The sequence below is a fragment of the Pongo abelii genome, chromosome 16 (genome assembly GCF_028885655.2).
Source record: "Pongo abelii isolate AG06213 chromosome 16, NHGRI_mPonAbe1-v2.0_pri, whole genome shotgun sequence".
Classification (NCBI taxonomy): domain Eukaryota; kingdom Metazoa; phylum Chordata; class Mammalia; order Primates; family Hominidae; genus Pongo; species Pongo abelii.
Window position 1 is genome coordinate 53093049 of NC_072001.2, and position 20883 is coordinate 53113931.

The window sequence follows — 20883 nt, forward strand, 5'->3', positions numbered from 1 at the left end:
ACTTAGGCTTAAAACAACAATATAGTGTCTGTGGGTCAGAAATTCAGGAGCAAGTGGATGGGCAGTTTTGGCTTGCTGCCTTCAGTCAGATACTAGTTGATTCTGCAGTCACCCAGGGGCTTGACTGGGGCTGGAGGAATCACTTTCTGAATGGCTCACTCACATGGTGGGCACGTTGTTGCTGACTGTTGAGTAAGGACCTCAGCTTCTCTCCAAGTAGATCTCTCCATAAAGCTGCTTTAGTGTCCTCATAGCATGCAACTGGCTCTCCTCAAAGTGAGTGATCCAAGACACTAAAGCAGAAACTACAAAGCTTTTGATAAGCTAACCTCAGAAGTAACACATTTTTACTTTCACCATATTCCATCAGTTATTGACCATACAGAGTCAGCCGTGATTCAGTGTGGTCATTTCACAGTGCATGAGTACCAGGCAGCATGGATCTCTGGAGGTCAACTTAGAGGCTAGGTGCCACAGTAGTAAACGGTGGCTTTGTGCAAATCACAAGTGTTCTATGAATGAAGCATTTCAAATGGAAACAGGGAGGGACGATTCTGCATTCCTGACAGATGGAACAGCGTGATTAAAGATACCACGTTATATGGTCTCTGTCTGATTTGGCTACAGTGAACTGATCATGAGTGAGGGGGAGAAAACCCAGAAAATACAGGCCCACATTGTAGACTGCCTTGCATGTCTCAAAAGGGAACATCAACTTCACCTGTAATAAATGGGAGCCACACATGCTATCTCAGTGAAAGGATGACATGTAAGGATCATAAAACATTAGAATGGAAGGGCTTTTTGAGATCAACTTCCTATCAATAGACTGTTTTCATGGTGCCCTGGAAGCTGAGCCAATTCAGGTCCCTTTGTTTTACCAAAGGAAACATACTAGGTCAGGGTTGTGCCTTAGGAAGGCAATCCTGGCCACAATGTGGAAAATCAATTTAGAGGAGGGAAGAATGGAAGCAGGGATGCCAAGTTGAAACCTTGAGTCCATTTCCCAGTATGAAAAGCCTAGAGTATGATGATGGTGGTAGAAATGCAAAGGAGGGGAAGAGACGTGAAAAACATTCTGAGATAATTATAGTGAACATGATAGACTTTTGCATTCACAGTGTATTAGTCCATTTTTCACACTGCTATAAAGAAATACATGAGACTGGGTAATTTGTAAAGAAAAGAGGTTTGATTGACTCACAGTTACACATGGCTGGGGAGGCCTCGGGAAACTTACAATCACGGCAGAAGGCAAAGAGGAAGCAAGGCACATCTTACATGGCAGCAGGAGAGAAGAGCAAAGAGGGAAAATGTCAAACACTTACAAAACCATCAGATCACATGAGACTCACTCACTATCTTGAGAACAGCATGGGGGAGTTACCTCCCACCAGGTCCCTCCCTTGACACATGGGGATTACAATTCAAGATGAGATTTGGGTAGGGAGACAGAGCCAAACTATATCACAAAGTTAAGGCATGTTTTCCTTCACTTCATCATGAAAGAATAACTTAATATGAGATGACATAATTTGCAATTACCCTTTTTTTTTTTTTTTTTTTTTTTATATCTTTCCTCCTATCCACAGGGCCTACATTTCACTATCAACTCATATCTATGATTTCTTTCAGCACCTTTTTCAAAGTTCACTTACTCCTGGAAGCCGTCACTGACTACTCTCAGCTGATCAGATCACTCCTGCCCTCTACACTTATGGAAGCAGTTGCTTCCATATCATATTACACTACTGAATATCGTAGAAGCTATTTCATTCCTATAGCCTAGCTGAGCCATGAAAAGCAGTACTGATATTAAATAGAACTTTTTGCAAGATCTATTGAGTTAACCAGGGGTATGGTGTTACCTCTACAATCCTGGCTATATGTACCAGATCCTAATCTGAGTTAAAATGAATCTTGATATTTAGTTTACTTTTTGACTTTGACTACTTTTTACTTGTTTTAAAAATCAGGATAAAACAAAATTGAACAAAAAATAAAGAGGTAAAGTGCATTCAATAAAGAGATTTTAATTAACACTGGGCATAAAAATACATTTTACTGAATCTTAAGGGTTTTTTAACATTTGCTGTTTATAGTATCTTGTCTGATTTGAGAGGCTATCAAATCACAGATCAGTCATACATTGATTCAGGATCAGTCTCTTTCTTTTTTCAGTATATTACATTACTGAGGGATAAACTGGATTTAGAGTTAATTCTAAAAGTTAAACTGGTATTATCTGAAAAATGAATCCATTTAAAATATTTCTGCATTGGGTGGGAGTCTGTCCTAAAACACACTCCACAGCTCATCATTCCATGTAGGTGGGTCACCCTATCCCAGAACACAAAGGAAACTTATTCTTGGAGTGTTACTGCCATCTAGTGGAAATTTTACTAAATGTGAATAAATACTTAAGGCTAATTAGGCCCCCTACTCTCTTCACCGCCACTCTCACCATGCCTTTTTTTCTTTTTCCTTTCTTTCTTTCTTTCTTTCTCTTACTATCACAGGTGCACTCAGGTACACCAAGAAGAGAAAATGTTTGCTCAGTCATTGGGAACTTTTTTGAAAATTGGTGCTTTGTGCCCAGCAAGACAATATTTCTATTTGGCCAAAGCTGCTTTTTCAGAAAATATATGAATATGTCCTAATTTTTGCAAAAAAAAGAAATGCAGAAAGGATTAACCAGAAACTAATGGGATTGATTACCTAAAGCAAAAGGATGAAAATGAATGAGAAAGATGGAAAAAGATAGAACTCTTCTGATTATATTTTTATATAGTTTTTACTTTTGAACCACATAAATGTTTACTTTTTTTTTTTTTTTTTTGAGACAGAGTCTCACTCAGTTGCCCAGGCTGGAGTGCAGTAGCGCGATCTCGGCTCACTGCAACCTCCACCCTCCGAGTTCAAACGGTTCTCCTACCTCAGCATCCCCAGTAGCTGGGATTACAGGCGTCTGCCACCGCGCCTAGCTAATTTTTTGTGTTTTTAGTAGAGACGGGGTTTCACCATCTTGGCCAGGCTGGTCTTGAACTCCTGACCTCATGATCCACCCGCCTTGGCCTCCCAAAGTGCTGGGATTACAGGCGTAAGCCACCACGCCCGGCCTACATTTTCAAATATAAAATTTAGTCACCAGGCTGGGAGGACTGTAAGTTGAATAGAAACAGAAACAAATCAACCTAAGCATGTATCATATAAAAAATGTAATTATTCAGAACAAGAAAAATAATTATTCCAAGTAACTTATGAATGTGAAATTCTAACTGGCCACCCTCAGGGAATATTCTAACGATAATAATTAAGAAAGCCTTGAACTTTAACTGGTAAGGTAAGTTTGTCTTTGGTAGTGGTATTTATGTAGTAATTCTGAAACTACTTTGTGTGTGTTTTAGAATTTCAAACAGATAAATATATTGATCTTGCTGGTGTTGCAGGACTTTTCAGTTCAGCTAAAGACAGGGTCCTTTTCCGTCCCATGGTCACCAACATTTAGGCTCACAGATGGTTTGAAGCGTGAGTAAAGCAGGGTTGTATTGGGTAAAAGGGAAACAAAGGGGAAACAGGGATCCTCCTAAGGCCAGAGTCCCTGCTAGAGAACTTCCCACCCACAAGTTCCACACAGGAAGAGGAGGAGCCTTGAATCCCAGGTTCCACACAGGAAGAGGAACCCTGCTGCAAATGTTGTGAAATTCTGTCTCCACCCCAGTGTGCACTCTTCCCAGTGCACAAGCCAGTTGGAGTTTTCCCACTTGGCTGTCTCACTGGGAACCAGTTTTCCCATTATGGGAGGGTTATTTTTTGTTTTTTAAAAGAGATATGGAGTAAAGGAAGAAGCAGCAAACTCTTTGCTGTTGGGTTACGAAGTTAGAGGTATCAGTACAAATTCGTGGTCTTTAAAACTATGTATTAGCCAGGCACAGTGGCTCACGCCTGTAATCCCAGCACTTGGGGAGGTCAAGGTGGGCAGATCACCTGAGGTCAGGAGTTCAAGACCAGCCTGGGCAACATGGTAAAACTCTGCCTCTACTACACTTACAAGAATTAGTCGGGTGTGGTGCTGCATGCCTGTAATCCCAGCTACTCAGGAGGCTGAGGCATGAGAATCGCTTGAACTGGGGAGGCGGAGGTTGCAGTGAACAGAGATCACACCACTGCACTCCAGCCTGGGTGACAAAGAGAAATAGACTCTGTCTCAAAAAAAAAAAAAAAAAAAAAAAAGTATGTATTTCCTATTTTGTCCATTGAAAGAGCCTAGAAGCAATAACCCTCCTGCAGAAGGAATATACCTGCACCCTGGCTTCCATGTCTAAACACCATAGTCAAAAGACAAAAGCAGGATCCCATGGAGAAATGGCTGATTCCAGGGCTGGGTCAAGGGAAGCACAAGGTGATCCTGGAACATCTTTTGTTTCAGAACATCAGAACATGCTCAAAAGCTGATCAGGACCTGCCAAAAGACACAGGAGCCAACCAAGATCAATGACACAAAAGAACATATAACATCGAATTTTTTGAAAATTGCTGAGTCTATACCCAACCTTTAAAGGAGAAAAAAAGAAAAAGAAAAGATGCCAATGAATGCATGTGGAAGGAATGATAGAAACAGAAAATCACCATCTCAGAACGACCATAGAAATAATAGATTAAGGCAAGAATCATCAAAGAGTGCCAAAATCATTCAGTGGGAAATTGGGGCGTAAAAGAATATTTTTACAATCTAAAAGTATAACTCCACGCAATACGTATTAATTACAAAGAAGAACTATATCTTTCCAATGCATCTAGCAGTTAGCATTTTTACTAAGTGATCAAACTTAATATGAGCAATAATGTGACAATCAGGCAGCAGATGCCTCCTGGTCTAACACACTAAGAAGGACAGAACACCACTTCTTTAGTGTTCCTGCCAAACTGCAAAACCTGAATCTAATCATGAGGAAACATCACATAAACCCAAGTTAAAGAACATTCAACAAAATACTGGCCGGGACTCCAAAAATGTTAATGTCAATTAAAGACCAAGGAAAAGCTGGGGAACTGCTCTTGATTAAATGAAACATAAAAGACATAAATAATTATATTTAATATTAAATGCAATGTGTAATCTAGATTGGCTTTTGGATGGTTTAAAAAAAAAAAAAAAAAAAAGCTATAAGACATTGCAATGGTTTGAATGTGTCCCCTCCAAAATGTAGGTGTTGCCAATGTGATAGTATTAAGAGGTGGGGCTTTTAAAAGGGGATTAGGCCATGAGAGCTCCTCCCTCATGAATGGGATTAAGGCCCTTACAAAAGAGGCTTCATGCAGTATGCATTCCTTGTCATTCCACCTTCTGCCATGTGAGGACACGGCATTCCTTTCCTTGGAGGCTACAGCCTTCACCAGATAACCAAACCTGCTAATGCAAAGGATCTTGCACTTTCTAGCCTCCAAAACTATGAAAAAATAAATTTCTGATCTTTATAAATTACCCAGTCTAAGGTATTCTGTAATAGCAGCACAAAACAGGCTAACACAGATATTATTGAAATAATTCAAAAACTGAATAAGAATTCATAATAGATAATAATATTAAATGTAATATTAGATAATAAAATTGTATCGACTTCAAGTTTCCCAAGTGTTATAATTCTATTGTAGTTAGATTACAAAATTCTCTTGTTTTAAGTGATACGTACTGAAAGTATTTAGGAATGAAATGTTATATTGTCTACAACTATCTCTCAAATGGTTTAACATCATTTCATCCATAAGTACTTAGTATGTATCTCAAAAAGATAAGTATCCCTTTTAAAAATAACAATATATCATGCCATTTTTAAAGCCTCCCAAGTGACTCTCTTGTTCATCTATGAATCAATACTACAGAGATGATAAGCAGAACTAATCTCAGGGGTTAAATGTTAATGTGGTGGTGGCAGTTGAGAACACTGTGTTAAGAACAATTCTGACACATGATTAGGCTCAGCCTAAGGTAATGCCATGATTGACTGACTAGGTCTGCCGTAGTGCCCAGTATGTCCCTGTATATTATCTGAGTCATGTCATAAGCATAAAACACAGAAGACATAAGAGAGCAAGCTATAGGCCAGAAGTTAGAAAGGGGATCCTAGTATCACTGGAAGAGTCTGATCTGGTGATAGACTGCTGACCTCTCTTCCTCTTCAAATCAGAGTCAGACCTGTTTTCCTGGTTAAACAGTTTATAAGGAAACAAAAGGCAAGCATGGGAGGGGATAATATGTGTATGTGCATTAAGCCTTGAAGCAGATCTCTTTGATCATGACAAAGTCCACTGAGGTGGTAGGAAACAACTGCAGAGAGGAGCTCTTTAGAGAAATAACCACAATAATAATAATGATAATGATGATAATATGCTCAACAGAGAAGTGAATCTAATGAAAAACTACTTCATTAGAATGAAATTATAATAGAGGCATTTATCAACCTAAATAGCAAAGAAAGACTCTCTAAAAATAAATGATATGTATTTGGGAATAAGGCATTGCAGTGGGAATGCACATGCCATAGTAAACTATGTGTGTATTCAGGGAAATAAAGGAAGACAAAGGCTTTTAAGAGAAAAATTAAGAAAATTTCATAGTTGGCCGGGCATGGTGGCTCATGCCTATAATCCCAGAACTTTCAGAGGCCAAGGTAGGCAGATCACCTGAGGTCAGGAGTTTGAGACCAGCCTGGCCAACATAGCAAAACACTGTCTCTACTAAAAACACAAAAATTAGCCAGGCATGGTGGAGGGCGCCTGTAATCCCAGCTACTCGGGAGGCTGAGGCAGGAGAATCACTTGAACCCGGGAGATGGAGGTTGCAGTGAGCCAAGATCATGCCACTGCATTCCAGTCTGGGCGACAGAGCGAGACCCTATCTCAAAAAAAAAAAAAAAATTCATGGTGGTTTTTGAGATAATTATCCTTGGCTACAAGGATCAGTAACAGTAACAAGAGTGACAGCAGGTGAGCTTGAATTGCTGGGCAAATGTCCACATAAAAGTATTTTTTGCAAAAGGCTGTGATGGTCTTTGTGCAAGGTCAGGAGTTTTGCAGAGTCTTTTGTGATAGTTTGTGTTATCAGGCATTTCATGAGAACTTTTCTCTGCATGGCCTACCCCAGATCCATTTCTCAGGGAGGATTTTAACACAATGGACTCCATTTTGATTCTGAGAACTTTCACACTTCCCTCCTTTTCATCAAGATCTTTCTCCAAAAGCATCACTGATCAATCAACCTATAGTTGGATTTTGATGTCCCTCAGTGCCAGGATGGATTTGTCCCAGGTTGCTAGTGTACTCCCACATTTGGAAGGAATGATTGGTGACTACGAGTCATATTGAAACTCTTCTGGCCACATTTGAGCAACAAACGGAGTTTGAAGCGAAGCTCTAAGGCTAGTCTACCTGGAGTCCATTACTAAGTTTAATTTTGTCTGTTTCGTAGGGGTTTGCTATCATCCCCAAGTTCTGGGCCAGCGTTATTCTGTTCAGAGTTGTACCTCTGCAAGAATTTAACAAATACAAATACAAAGTTTAAAATAAGAAAATACAACACAAAATTAATAGTAATATGACAATTCTAGTTTGCATAATGGTTTTGAGACATGAACCTGGGCTAAGGCTAAAGACAACCAATCAAATAAATCAAATGACCGTTATCCTGTAAAGTGAAAATGGTTGGCATTAACAGGGGTAAGAGTCTCATTATGATATGGATTCCTGTCCTAACATCTTGGGAAAAGCTGTCTAGAGCATGAAAACATCTTATCCTGGTTTGCAGATTAAATCTCTCTGTGGCATCAGGTGGTTTTGTAAATTTTTGTGTGACTCATTATCAGGCACAAGACTTGTTCCTTAAAATTTATCTAGTTTCAGCTTATAGGGCTTCAGGAATGGAGCATTTTCAATTTTTAGCAATTCCATGAAAGAAAGTTGGATTGGAAGGATCTAGAATTCAGGATTTAGTCTAGTCTGTAGGTAGATCACAGGAACTCAAAAACAATGCACAGAGCTACAATGTAATAACAGGTGTATTATAGCTTTTCTTTAGAAACATAACTTTTTCTATATATATTAATCACATAGGAAGCTCAGATTTTAAAATCTCTTTAGGCTAGGAAGCCAAACCAAGGCAGATTTAGATTTTACCTATAGTCTTAAGGTTCCTGGTCCTGCCAGGGAATGACAACTTTTTATCTATTCATTTGAGTCTGGGAACACTTGAAGCCAGTCATTCCATGCACACTGTCAAACATGATATTTTGGTCAAAGCCTTGGTAATATAACTAATGTTTCTGATTGTATTCTGCTATTTAAAAAAAAAAAAAAGAGCTCTGACATGGTCAACATGGTGAAACTCTGTCTCTACGAAAAATTTTAAAAGTAGCTAGATGTGGTGGCACATGCCTGTAGTCCCAGCTTCTCTAGGGCTGAGGTGGGATGATTACTTAAGCCCAGGATGTGGAGGCAGCAGTGAGCTGAGATTGTCTCCAGCCTAGGAGACAGAGCAAGAACCTGTCTCAAAAAAAAAAAAGAGAAGATTTTTACTGGACTTATGCAAATAACTATATTGCCATAAGAAAACTCATGAACAGTTTCCAAATTTTTGAGGAATAGTAAGAATAAAGAGTAAATGTTTCCAGCTTTATTCACAAAAGCATACTTTACCAAAATGTTGTAAACTATAGACAGCTTAAGAGAGAAAATTTTCTTAAGTCTGGAAAACAAAACACTTGAAGAACAATTAATGTTAGATAAAGGTCATAAAAGCATTATCTTTATCATTTATATAATACCATGTAATTAATTTTTGTTTTGCCTGATCTATTGATTAGCAGTTTCATAAACCCATCAGTTTCTTCATTAGAATTTTGAAAAAAAATTATATTTAGTTCATTAATCTTAAAGTTATTAGAAACCTGTATTTAAGAGTACTTGTTAGACTCTTTTCCATAAATCTGATTGGAATACTTTTAGAGAAGGACTTAAAACAGTAACTATGGAACTAAGGACTTAAAACAGTAACTATGGATGACAAAAACTTAGAATACCTGTGTTAAAAATCTGATGGAAGTTGATTACAACCAGCAATTGGCAAGAAAATTTAGTTATTTTTACGGCAGACAACATAATAGTGACTGATTTCATATTAGATTACTAAGAGTTTTATACAATTTAGAAATATTCATATCAATAACATGCCCATAAATGTAATTGAAAGGAGATCTAGTATCACGTATTGTTTGACAATGTTTTCCATTTAATTTGACAATTAAGCCTAATTATTTAATATCTCTACAAGATGAGAGATACAGTCCTTGAGGCTCTCCCAGGGCCTATCTAGAAAATCTCAAATTAATTCTAAATCAAAAAGATTTAATTTACAATTTTAATCCTGGGAAAGTCTGTCAAAGACGTCAAAAAGTTCAAAACATTTGATCTAACATACAGGACCAAAGAGAATCACAGGTCATTGTGAAATAATATTCATTTAACCAGAGTGATAATCAAAAGATTTCAAACGCAACACAGAAAGTTACATGGATTTTTAAAACCTGAACCCTTTCAAAGCTCAGTTTTCCCAAGTAATCAAAAACCTGGCGAAGACAACATTGAAATTTATCTTGATAAAATGTAATATTTTGTGGAGGTTTTTAGGCCAGTTACCAAAAAGGTAAAGAAAAACTTCCTGCATTGTGATTGCTTCTTCTTCTGGGAAGCCTGTTTAGATAACTGCAAGTCAAAACTGATGAAAAGGACACTGCATTTAATTACACACATAAAGAGTGTGTCCAAAGTTATCAAGGTACACCATATTATAAAGTAATGTAAATAAGAAAATGGTATATTGAGCAGAGGAATGCATGGCTCTTGGAAAAAGTAAGAGCATGTGAAATGTCCTGGTTACATGGAACAATTTAAACATATCAAGAAAAGCCAAGAGTACAGAATCAAATTATCCTAAAGGAAAACATTGTTTTTCTAAGCCTACAAACCGAACATTTCAATAACAAATAATAACAGCAGAGTTAGAACTGAACAAGAGAAGTTACAGAAGCTGACAAAAAAGTTGAAGGAAAGAGTTTTCATTCCAGGCAAACAAAAAGATACACCTTTTTTTTTTTTTTTTTTTTTTTTGAAACGGAGTCTCACTCTGTTGCCCAGGCTGGAGTGCAGTGGCACGATCTCAGCTCACTGCAACCTCCGCCCCCTAGGTTCAAGCGATTCTCCTGCCTCCATCTCCTAGGTAGCTGGGATTACAAGCGCCTGCCACCACGCCCGGCTAATTTTTGTATTTTTAGTAGAGACGGGGTTTCACCGTGTTAGCCAAGATAGTCTCCATCTCCTGACCTCGTGATCTGTCCGCCTTGGCCTCCCACAGTGCTGGGATTACAGGCATGAGCCACCGCGCCCAGCCTAGATACACCTTCTTAAGGTGAGAAAGAGCTGAAGGCAATGATGCACGACCTGCAAATCACGTGCAACAAGATAAAGCAAAAATTGAACTTCTGAGATATGAATCTGAGAAGCTTTAAGAGAAAAACCCTTAAAGAAATGAAATTATCATTCTGATTGAAAAAGACAGCATTTCCAAACTAAAATTAAGGAAATGAGTTATGTGGCAGAAATAGAAACTGTCTGCAGTTTAGAAGATGGCTGTTAAACAGATTTTAGAATTAAAAATCAAAGCCTCTTCTAATTTTTACTAAGAGAATATCGATACTTTAAAAAACTTTGTTGTTTTAAAATAGAGGACCAAATTTTTAGTTTTATATTAGTGTATTTTTAATATCCAAGCTCGATCTTTAGAAAGACATAAATAATTCCCTTCTAATCATAGCCAACTTGATCACATGCAAAATTTCTTTCATAAACATATCCTTCATAAACATTATCACAACTTATTCAGTCCTTTAACAACATGCTGAAACTTTCTGCTTTGTCCTATACTTTCTCTTTCATGAATAACTAATCATTTTACTTAAGGACAAAAATTTATCACACAGGATTCTTTTTATATAAAATTATTATCTTTTCTTTTTAACATATCTAACCAAAAATACATCTTAATAACCCATGACTTTTTTTACATCTCTCTATCCTATTCACTAGTTCTGTTCTATCTTGTTCTTATTTCCTTTCTAAATCCATATATTGAAACAAATTAAACAAAATTATTCTTTTTCTTCAATTAAAAAACACATTTTATGTCTTTCTTACAGTTTTTCTCACCAAAAACATATTTTTGGTACACTTATACATTTATATATATACTAATCAGAAATTTAACTAGGAGTAACCTTTTTACCAAGCAATTATCAACTGTATGTTATATATCAATATTTTATAGATGAGAACAATTTTATAATTGTTAGAAACCTGTTTTTCTATTACATAATTTTTAATGTATGAGTATCCAAATATATTTAGTCTTTCTATAAAACAAACGTATTTATATTCAGCAATTTTTTTTTTTTGAGACAGGGTCTCACTCTGTCACCCAGGCTGGAGTGCAGCGGTGTGATCTCGACTCGCTGCAACCTCCACCTCCCATGTTCAAGTGATTCTTCTGCCTCAGCCTCCAGATTAGCTGCAACTACAGGTGCTCACCACCATGCCCAGCTAACTTTTGTATTTTTTGGTAGAGACAGGGTTTCACCATGGTGGCTAGGCTGGACAGCAATTTGTTTAAGTTTTTTATTTTATTTGGAAATGATCCAGACATTTAATGAGTATCTATTACTTAATTTAACATAACATAACTTTAAGATTTGAATTACATGAAAGCTTACTTATATTTATCTTGTTTACATTACCTACTTTTAACCATTATGCATAGATTACTTATGAAAACTGAGATATTTAACAAAGCTAGTTATTTTTCTTGTTAACTACTTTTATAGCCTGTGAATATCAGGTGTTCACCCAAGTAAGAACCTTGAAGTTAAATATATATTCATTTTGCCAATAACTCAGAAGCTGTTTCTCAAATAGTTATTTCTATTAAATCAATAATATTGAATTAGCCTTATTTATCAAAGAATTGCACAAACAAAGATCACTGTTTTAGGCTTATAGTGTATAGTTGTATATGTTTATACGTTTATAAAGGTTCTAAAACTATAAAGTTATATGTTTATAGCTTATATGTTTATAGTTTATAACCTTTGTGTCAAACTCTGACACCTTAAAACAACTAATGAAGAAAAAGATAAAACTGTCTGACCAATAAACCCAGGAAAAATGTGTGTTTACAATCTTGAAGTCATTTTTATTTTTATTTTAACAACAATTTTTAAACCAACTTATTTACTAAAGATTTACTTAAGTCACATGAACTAAAAGGCATTTGGGTTAATTAGTATATATTTTATGTAAACACTCATTTACCTAAGCCAATTTAAATAGAATTTCTTAAGGGGGTTCTAGATAACTATGTCACATTTTACCATGTAGACACAACATACAACACAATATATGTACATATGCATAAATACACTTAAACACATATACATACACAAAGATCTTATAACTTTCATTTTAGAACTTCAGTCATGAGATAGCAATACAAATTTACCAGTTAGTAAAAAGAATAGGTAGATCCAAATTATATTTCTGACAAAATGAGAGCTGTTCACAGGCTAAACTTTATTTGCCCCAATAGGTCATCTAATGAAGGCTGTGAACTACAACTTTGGGTAAAGAAGTTTGGTTTTAAAAGATTTTTTTTCAGTTTCAAGTGAGTTTAGGGCTAAACTTTCAATGTTTATATTTTAGCTAGGACTGGCTGACTGGTATTAAAAAAAACAAAATCTCCTAATAGCCCTGAATTATTGGTAATAAACATATATATATATATATATATATATATATATATATTTGTTTGCTGGTTTGATTTAACTAGTCAATGCAGATGGCAAAGCATTTTAGATGTTTTTTGTTTTGTTTTGTTGCTTTTCCTTTTGGCCCCTGTGTACCAAACAAAGCAATTTTTATGACAGACAGAGATACTTGATATAATTGCTCTGAGAGCCTAACTTTTATACACATTTATCTAGGTTTTTTCCCTTTTAAACTTCAATCCTTCAATTAAATGTTTCATCATCTTAAGCAATTGTTAGACAGGCAAACCTAAATTTACATTTCCAAAAGCTCTCTAGGCAGTTGGGTACATAATGCTGCTGTAATTTGTAAAACCATTAATTTCAAAGCCATTTAATACTCATCCCCTCTCTTTTTTTGGCTGGAATATTATAAGCAGTGAGTTTTATTTCAACACCAGAAGAAAGGTCAGCAGATTCAAGGTAGGCAAAAAAGAGAGACAGAGATAAACAAAAAACTTAGTAGGCTCTACATGTTAACTATAGTTGTAGATTTTTTAGGTTCAAATAATGATAAACTGAGCTCTACATTTTCCTTGATGCAATTTGCACATCAGTTTTTAAATGTGCATGAGAATGGATAATAATATAGCTGGCCAGTGTCTCAGAAAACTTTGGCATGACTTAATGTTTCAGATTGCCATTCCACTTCTTAATAATCTCTCAAGAGCAAAGACTATCTTATAAATCCTGTCAGAGAATATCAGGAGCTTGGACTGGTATTTTAGATTGTGGTGATAGTCTTAGCGGCTTTTAATTAGCCATCTTATATCTACCATTTAGTGTGTTTATTTTTTCTCTTGAAAGATTTTTAGAAACAAACAAGGGAAAGAGCCAAATCACTTAAATAACCAGACCAAAATGAAACCAAGATTAATGTTCAGAAAATTTTTAACTCAATGGTACAGATCAAAAAAATATTAAATTAGGCACACAGAAAGAACCACAAGTAAATTTACCAGAAAAGACCTACCCACAGGTAGAATATAAGTTCTGTAAAAACCAGAGTACTCAAACCAAAAGGATAAAGGATTTTCCAGAAAAGACAGAAAGTTTTTTTTTTTTTTTTTTTTTACCATCCCAAGAGGAATATAAGGTCCTTCATATAAAGTGGCCTCATAACCAAACCAAATCCCAAATAAAGTCAAAAACTTCTATCAAAAAGAGAGAGACTCAGCCTGAGAGAAGACTCACCAGTGCAGAAAAGATGAGCCATGGAGGTGGAGAGCTCAAAGAGCTCAGTCAAGTATTGTACACCAAATCTAAGAATCATCCATTCTTTACAAAAGTGATCCTGCTTCAGATCCCACTTCTTTATTTTTTATTTCAATAGCTTTTAGGGTACAAATCAATTTTGGTTACACGGATGAATTGTACAGTGATTAACTGAGATTTTAGTGCACCCATCACCTCCAGGTTGGTTGTTGTTTGTTTGTTTATTTTTGCTCAGGATAGCTTTTGTGGTTCCATATAAATTTTAGGATTTTTTTTCTATACCTGTGAAGAATATCATTGGTATTTTGATAGAGATTGCACTGAATCTGTAGATTGCTTTGGGTAGTATGGACACTTTAACATATTTATTCTTCCAATCCATGAACATGAAATATCTTTCCTTTTTTGTGTCCTCTTCAATTTCTTGTATCAATGTTTTATAGTTTTCATTGTGGAGATCTTTTACTTCTTTGGTTAATTCTTAGGTATTTTATTTTATTTGTAGCAATGTAAAGGGGATTATATTCTTGATTTCTTTTTCAGATTGTTCACTTAGCATATAGAAATGCTACTGATTTTTGTGTGTTGATTTTGTATCCTGAAACTTAACTGAATTTGTTTATCAGTCCTAATCGTTTTTTGGTCAAGTCTTTAGGTTTTTCCAAATATGAGATTATATCATCTGTAAACAAGTATAATTTGACTTCTTCCTTTCTAATTTGAATGTCCTTTATTTCTTTCTCTTGTCTGGTTGCTCTAAATAGTACTTCCAGTACTATGTTGAATAACAGTGGTGAAAGCAGGTATCCTTGTCTTGTTCAACATCTCAGAGGAAAGGCTTTCAGTTTTTTCCCCATTCAGTATGTGTCAGTATGTCGGTCTGTCATATATGGCTTTTATTATGCTGAGGTCTGTTCCTTCTACCCGGTTTTTGAAGGATGTTGAATTTTCTCAAATGCTTTTTCACCATCAACTGAAAAAATTATATGGTTTTTGTTCTTCATTCTATTGATATGATGTACTACATTGATTGATTTGTGTATGTTGAACCATCTTTGCATCCCTGGAATAAATCCCACTTGGTCATGATGAATGATCTTTTTAATGTGTTGTTGAATTTAATTTGCTAAAATTCTGTTGATGATTACTAGCCTCCTAGCATGAGTTAAAAAGTATTCCCTTCTCCTCTATTTTTTGGAATAGTTTGAGTCGGATTGATATTGGTTCTTCTTTAAATATTTGATAAAATTCAGCATCGGGTCCTGGCTTTTTTTTTTTTTTTTTTTTTTTGCTGGGAGACTTTTTATTATGTCTTCAATCTCATTGCTTGTTATTGGTCTGTTCAGGTTTTGGATTTCTGCATGGTTAAATCTTGGTAGGTTGTATATGTCTAGGAATCTATCCATTTCTTCTAGGTTTTCCAATTTATTGGCATATAGCTGCTCATAGTAACCAATAATGATCCTTTCCATTTCTGTAGTATTGGTTGAAATGTCTTCTTTTTCATCTCTGATTTTATTTGTTTGGGTCATCTTTTTTTATTTTTCTTAGTCTGGCTAAAGATTTGTCAATTTTATCTTTTCAAAAAAATTTCATTTCATTGATCTTTTGTAATTTTTTTAATTTCAATTTCATTTATTTCTGGTCTGATCTTTATTATTTCTTTTCTCCTACTAATTTTGGGTTTGGTTTGCTGTTGCTTTTCTATTTCTTTAAGGTGTATCGTTAAGTTGTTTATCTGATGTTTTTCTACTTTTTTTTATGTAGATACTTACTGCTATAAACTTGCTTCTCAGTGCTGCTTTCACTGTATCCCACAGGTTTTGGTATGTTGTGTTTCCATTATTTGTTTCAAGAAATTTTTCAATTTCCTTATTTTTTCATTGACTCACTGGTCATTCAGGAGCATATAGTTTAATTTCCAAATGTTTGTATAGTTACCAAAATTCCTCTTGTTATTGATTTATTTTTTATTCTGTTGTGGTCAGAGAAAATATTTGATATGATTTCCAATTTTCTGAAGGTTTTAAGACTTGTTTGTGGCTTAAGATATGGTTCATTTTGAGAATGATCCATGTGCTGAGGAGAAGGATTGTGTATTCTGTAGCCATATGAAATTTTCTGTAAATATCTATTAAGTTCATTTGGTTTATAGTGCAGAATAAGTCTGACGTTTCTTTACTGATTTTTCTGTCTGGATTAACTGTCCAATGCTGAAAACGTGGTGTTGAAGTCTCCAACTATGATTGTATTGGGGTCTCTCTCTCTCTTTACCTCTAATAATATTTGCTTTATGTATCTGGGTACTCCAGTGGTGGGTGCATATATACTTAAAATTGTTATATCCTCTTTCTGAATTGATCCCTTTATCTTTATATAGTGAGCTTCTTTGTCTCTTCCAGTTTTTGTCCTGAAATCTATTTTGTCCAATATAAGTACTCCTGCTCTTTTTTGGTTTCCATTGACACGGAGTATCTTTTTCTATCCCTTTATTTTTTTATGTATGTGTGTCTTTATAAGTGAAGTGTGTTTCTTGTAGGCAATAGATCATTGGGTCTTGCTTTTTTATCCATTCAGCCACTGTATGTCTTTTCATTGGAGAGTTTAGTCCATTTATATTCAATGCTATTATTAATAGGTAAGGATTTACTTCTTCTGTTTTGTTGTTTTCTGGTTGTTTTGTGATCTCTTTCCTCCTTACTTCTTGTCTTCCTTTTAGTGAAGGTGATTTTCTCTAACTATATTTTTATCTCTTACTTTTTATTTTTATGTATCTAAGTTTTTTTATTTGAAGTTACCATGAGGCTTGTAAATAATATGTCATAAGCCATTAGTTTAAACTGCTAACAACACAGATTGCATAAACAAACAAGCAAAGAGAAAAGTAATAAAAACTCTCCACTTTAACTATATCCCCCACTTTTTACCTTTTTGTTTTTTCTATTTATATCTTATTGTGCTATCTATGTCTTGAAATCTTCTTGTAGTTACTATCTTTGATAGGTTCATCTTTCAGTATTTTTATGCAAGATATGAGTTTTCACACCACAATTATAGTGTTGTAATATTCTATGTTTTTCTCTGTACCTACTATTATCAGTGAGTTTTGTACCTTCAGATGATTTCTTAATCATTTCTTAATCTCATTAATGTTCTTTTCTTTCAGATTGAAGAACTCCTTTTAGCATTTCTTGGAGGACAGGTCTTGGGTTGATGAAGTCTCTCAGCATTTGTTTGTCTTGGAAAGTCTTTCTTTTTTATGTTTGAAGGATATTTTCACTGGATATACTATTCCAGGATAAAATTTTTTTTTACCTTCAGCACTTTAAATATGTCATGCCACTTTCTCCTGGCCTATAAAGTTTCCACTGAAAAGTCTGCTACCAGATGTATTGGATCTTTCTTGTATGTTACTTTTCTTGTATGTTTCTTTTCTCTTGCTGCTTTTAGGATCCTTTCTTTATCCTTGACCTTTGAAGTCTGATTATTACATGCCTTGAGGTAGTCTTCTTTGAGTTAAATCTGCTTGGTGTTCTATAACCTTCTTATTCTTTATTAATATCTTTATTTATATATATACTTTATTAATATCTACTTATACTTTATTAATATATTTCCCCAAATATGGAAAATTTTCTGTTATTTCTCCCTTGAATAAATGTTCTAGCCCAATCTCTCTCTCTACCTCCTCTTTAAGGCCAATGACTCTTAGATTTGCCCTTTTGAGGCTATTGTCTATATCTTATAGGCATGTTTTATTCTTTGTTGTATTTTTCTAGTTTCCTCTGTGTATTTTCAAATTGCCTGCCTTCAAGCTAACTAATTCTTTATTCTGCTTGATCAAGTCTGCTGTTAAGAGACTCTGATGTATTCTTCAGTATGTCAATTGCGTTTTTCAGATTCAAAATTTCTGCTTCTTTTTAATCATTTCAATCTCTTTGTTAAAATTTATCTGATAGGATTCTGAATTCCTTCCCTGTGTTATCTTGAATTCCATTAAGGTTTCTCAAAACAGTTATTTTGTCTTCTCTGTCTGACAGGTCACATATCTCCATCTCTCCAGGGTCGGTCACTAGTGCCTTATTAAGTTCATTTGATGTGGTCATTTTTCTGGATGTTTCAGATGCTTGTGGAGTTTGTCAGTGACTAGGCATTGAAGAGTTAGGTATTTATTGCAGTCTTCATGGCCTGGATTTGTTTGTACCTGTCCTTCTTGGGAAGGCTTTCCAAGTATTCCAAGGGACTTGGGTATTGTGATCTAAGTCTTTGGTAACTGCAGCTATATCTGCATTGGGGGCACCCCAAGCCCAGTAATGTTGTGACTCTTGCAGACTCATAGAGATACTGCCTTGGTGGTCTTGGTAAGATTTAGGAGATTCCCCTAGATTACCAGGCAGATACACTTGTTCTATTTCCTTACTTTTCCCCAAACAAATGGAGTTTGTCTCCGTGCTGAGCTGCCCGTAGCTGGGTGAAAGGTGACACAAGCACCCCAGTGGCCACCACCACAGAGACTGAACTGGGTTGGTCCCAAAGCCAGCACAGCACTGGGTGTCACCCAAGACAACTGCCTGGCTATTGCTTATGTTTACTGAAGGCTGAAGGGCTCTACAATCAGCAGATGGTGAATCCAGCCTTGCTTGTATCTTTCCTTTCAGGGCTACAAGATCCCCCTAGCCCTCAGTGGGTCAAGATGCTGTTCAGGAACCAGGACCTAAAGTCAGGAACCTTAGAAATCTACTTGGTACTCTATTCTACCATGGTTAAGCTGGCACCCAAGCTGCAAGACAAAGTCCTTCCCCTTCTTCCTTCCCCTTTTCTTAAGCAGAAGAGTCTCTCCGCATGGCCACCACTGTCTCAGGCTCACGGAAAGTACTGCCTGGCTACTTCCAGTGTTCTCTCAAGGTCCAAGGGCTCCTCAGTCAGCTTGTGGTGAATGCCGCCAGGCCTGAGTCTCTCCTCTGGGCAGTGGGCTCCCCTGTGGCCCAGGGCAGGTCCAAGAATGTTGTTCAGGAGCCAATGCCTGGAGTCAGGGACCCCAGGAGCCTGCTTGGCGCTCTATCCCCACTGTGGCTGAGCTGGTACTCAAGCTACAAGACAAAGCTCCCTTTACTCATCACATTTTTTCCCTCAAACAGAATGAGTCTCTCTCTGTAGCCACCACAGGGGAATGTGCTGGGTTACACCTGACACCAACATATTTCTGAGTCTCACCCAAGGCCCACAGCAAATACCATCTGGCTACCACTGCTGTTTATTCAGGGACCAAAGGCTCTTTAGTCTCAGGTGATGAATCCTGCCAAGACGAGATTTTTCCCTTCAAGGTACCAATTCTCTTCCGGCCCAGAGCATGTCTAGAAGTGTCATCTGGGAGCTAGGGCCTAGAATGGGGACCTCAGGTCCCTGCCTGTGTCTTATTTCACTGTGGCTGAGCTGGTAAGATGAAGTCTTCCTTACTCTCCCCTCTCCTCTCCTCAAACAATCTCTCTACTGTGCTGCCTGGGGTTGAGGGAGGGATGAAGTACTCCCTTGGCTGCTCCAGCTGGTGTCTCACCAGGTCATGTGTACCTCAAGTCCACTGGCTCTAAGCCCAGGACAGTACCAGGACTTGTCCAGGAATTGCAGTCCTTGTGGTCTAGATGACCTTTCAGGTTTATTTAGGACTCTACAGCACTTTAGCCCATGGTGACGGGCTTCCAGAACTCAGACTCTGACCACTGAAATGGGAGATTCACCTCTGGCTATGGCTGGTCTTAACACTCTCTTCATGGGCAGCAGTTGAATTCTGTCAAATGTTGCTTTCCATTGTGAAAGGACAGTCCTGAGTTCCAATGCAAAGTCCTACAATCACTGTGCTCTCCTGCCAAGCACACAGATTCTTTCTCCATGCCATAAGGCTGCTGCCAGGGGATTTGGGAAGGGTTCTGTAGGCAATTCAAGAGTTTTAAGAGTGTCTTTCCTACCCTCTTCAATACCTCTTTCCTTTTTTTTTTTTTTTTTTTTGTGAGATGGAGTCTCGCTCTGTTGTCCAGGCTGAAGTCCAGTGGCACGATCTTGGCTTACTGAAACCTCTGCCTCCCAGGTTCAAGCAATTCTCCTGCCTCAGCCTCCCAAGTAGCTGGGATTACAGGTGCCCACCACCACATCCCCCAGCTAATTTTTGTATTTTTAGTAGAGATGAGGTTTCACCCTGTTGGCTAGGCTGGTCTTGAACTCCTGACCTCCAGTGATCTGCCCGCCTCAGCCTCCCAAAGTGCTGGGATTATAGGCATGAGCCACTGCGAACAGCCCCTCTTTCCTCAATATGATGTTAAAACACAGTGAGGTACTGTGTTCACTCACCTGGTTTTTTTGTTTTTCTTATGAACATGTTTTTTTTGTGTGTGGATAGCTGCTCAATTTGGTGTTCCTGTAGGGGGTGGTGGGGGCAATCACTGGAGGCTTCTATTTGGTCATCTTGCTCTACCTCCTCCCCCTAAATAAAAAAGTTTTTAAAGGATCTAGTTGAAAAAGTCAACAACATGTGTAAGAAGATGAGGAAACATCAACAAAGATGAAATGGTAAAAATAAAAATAAAGTAAAAATAAAAAGGGGGGTCATATCATAAATGAAGAATTACTTAGAGTTATCAAAGCTGAGGTAGAAATCTCAGTCAATTTAATGTAGGTTTAAAATTATCAAAATTGAAACACAGAAAAAAGCAAATAAAAAATGTTCATGTAAAAACTGTTGAGCAATATCAAATGACCCAACACAAACTGA

At 36.7% G+C, this 20883-nt stretch overlaps 1 protein-coding gene across 1 annotated transcript in view; it reads right to left on the bottom strand.

Annotated features, from left to right (window-relative positions):
- The window catches only part of ATP8B4 (ATPase phospholipid transporting 8B4 (putative)), a 334774-nt gene that overhangs the window by 299586 nt on the left and 14305 nt on the right, over positions 1-20883 (bottom strand).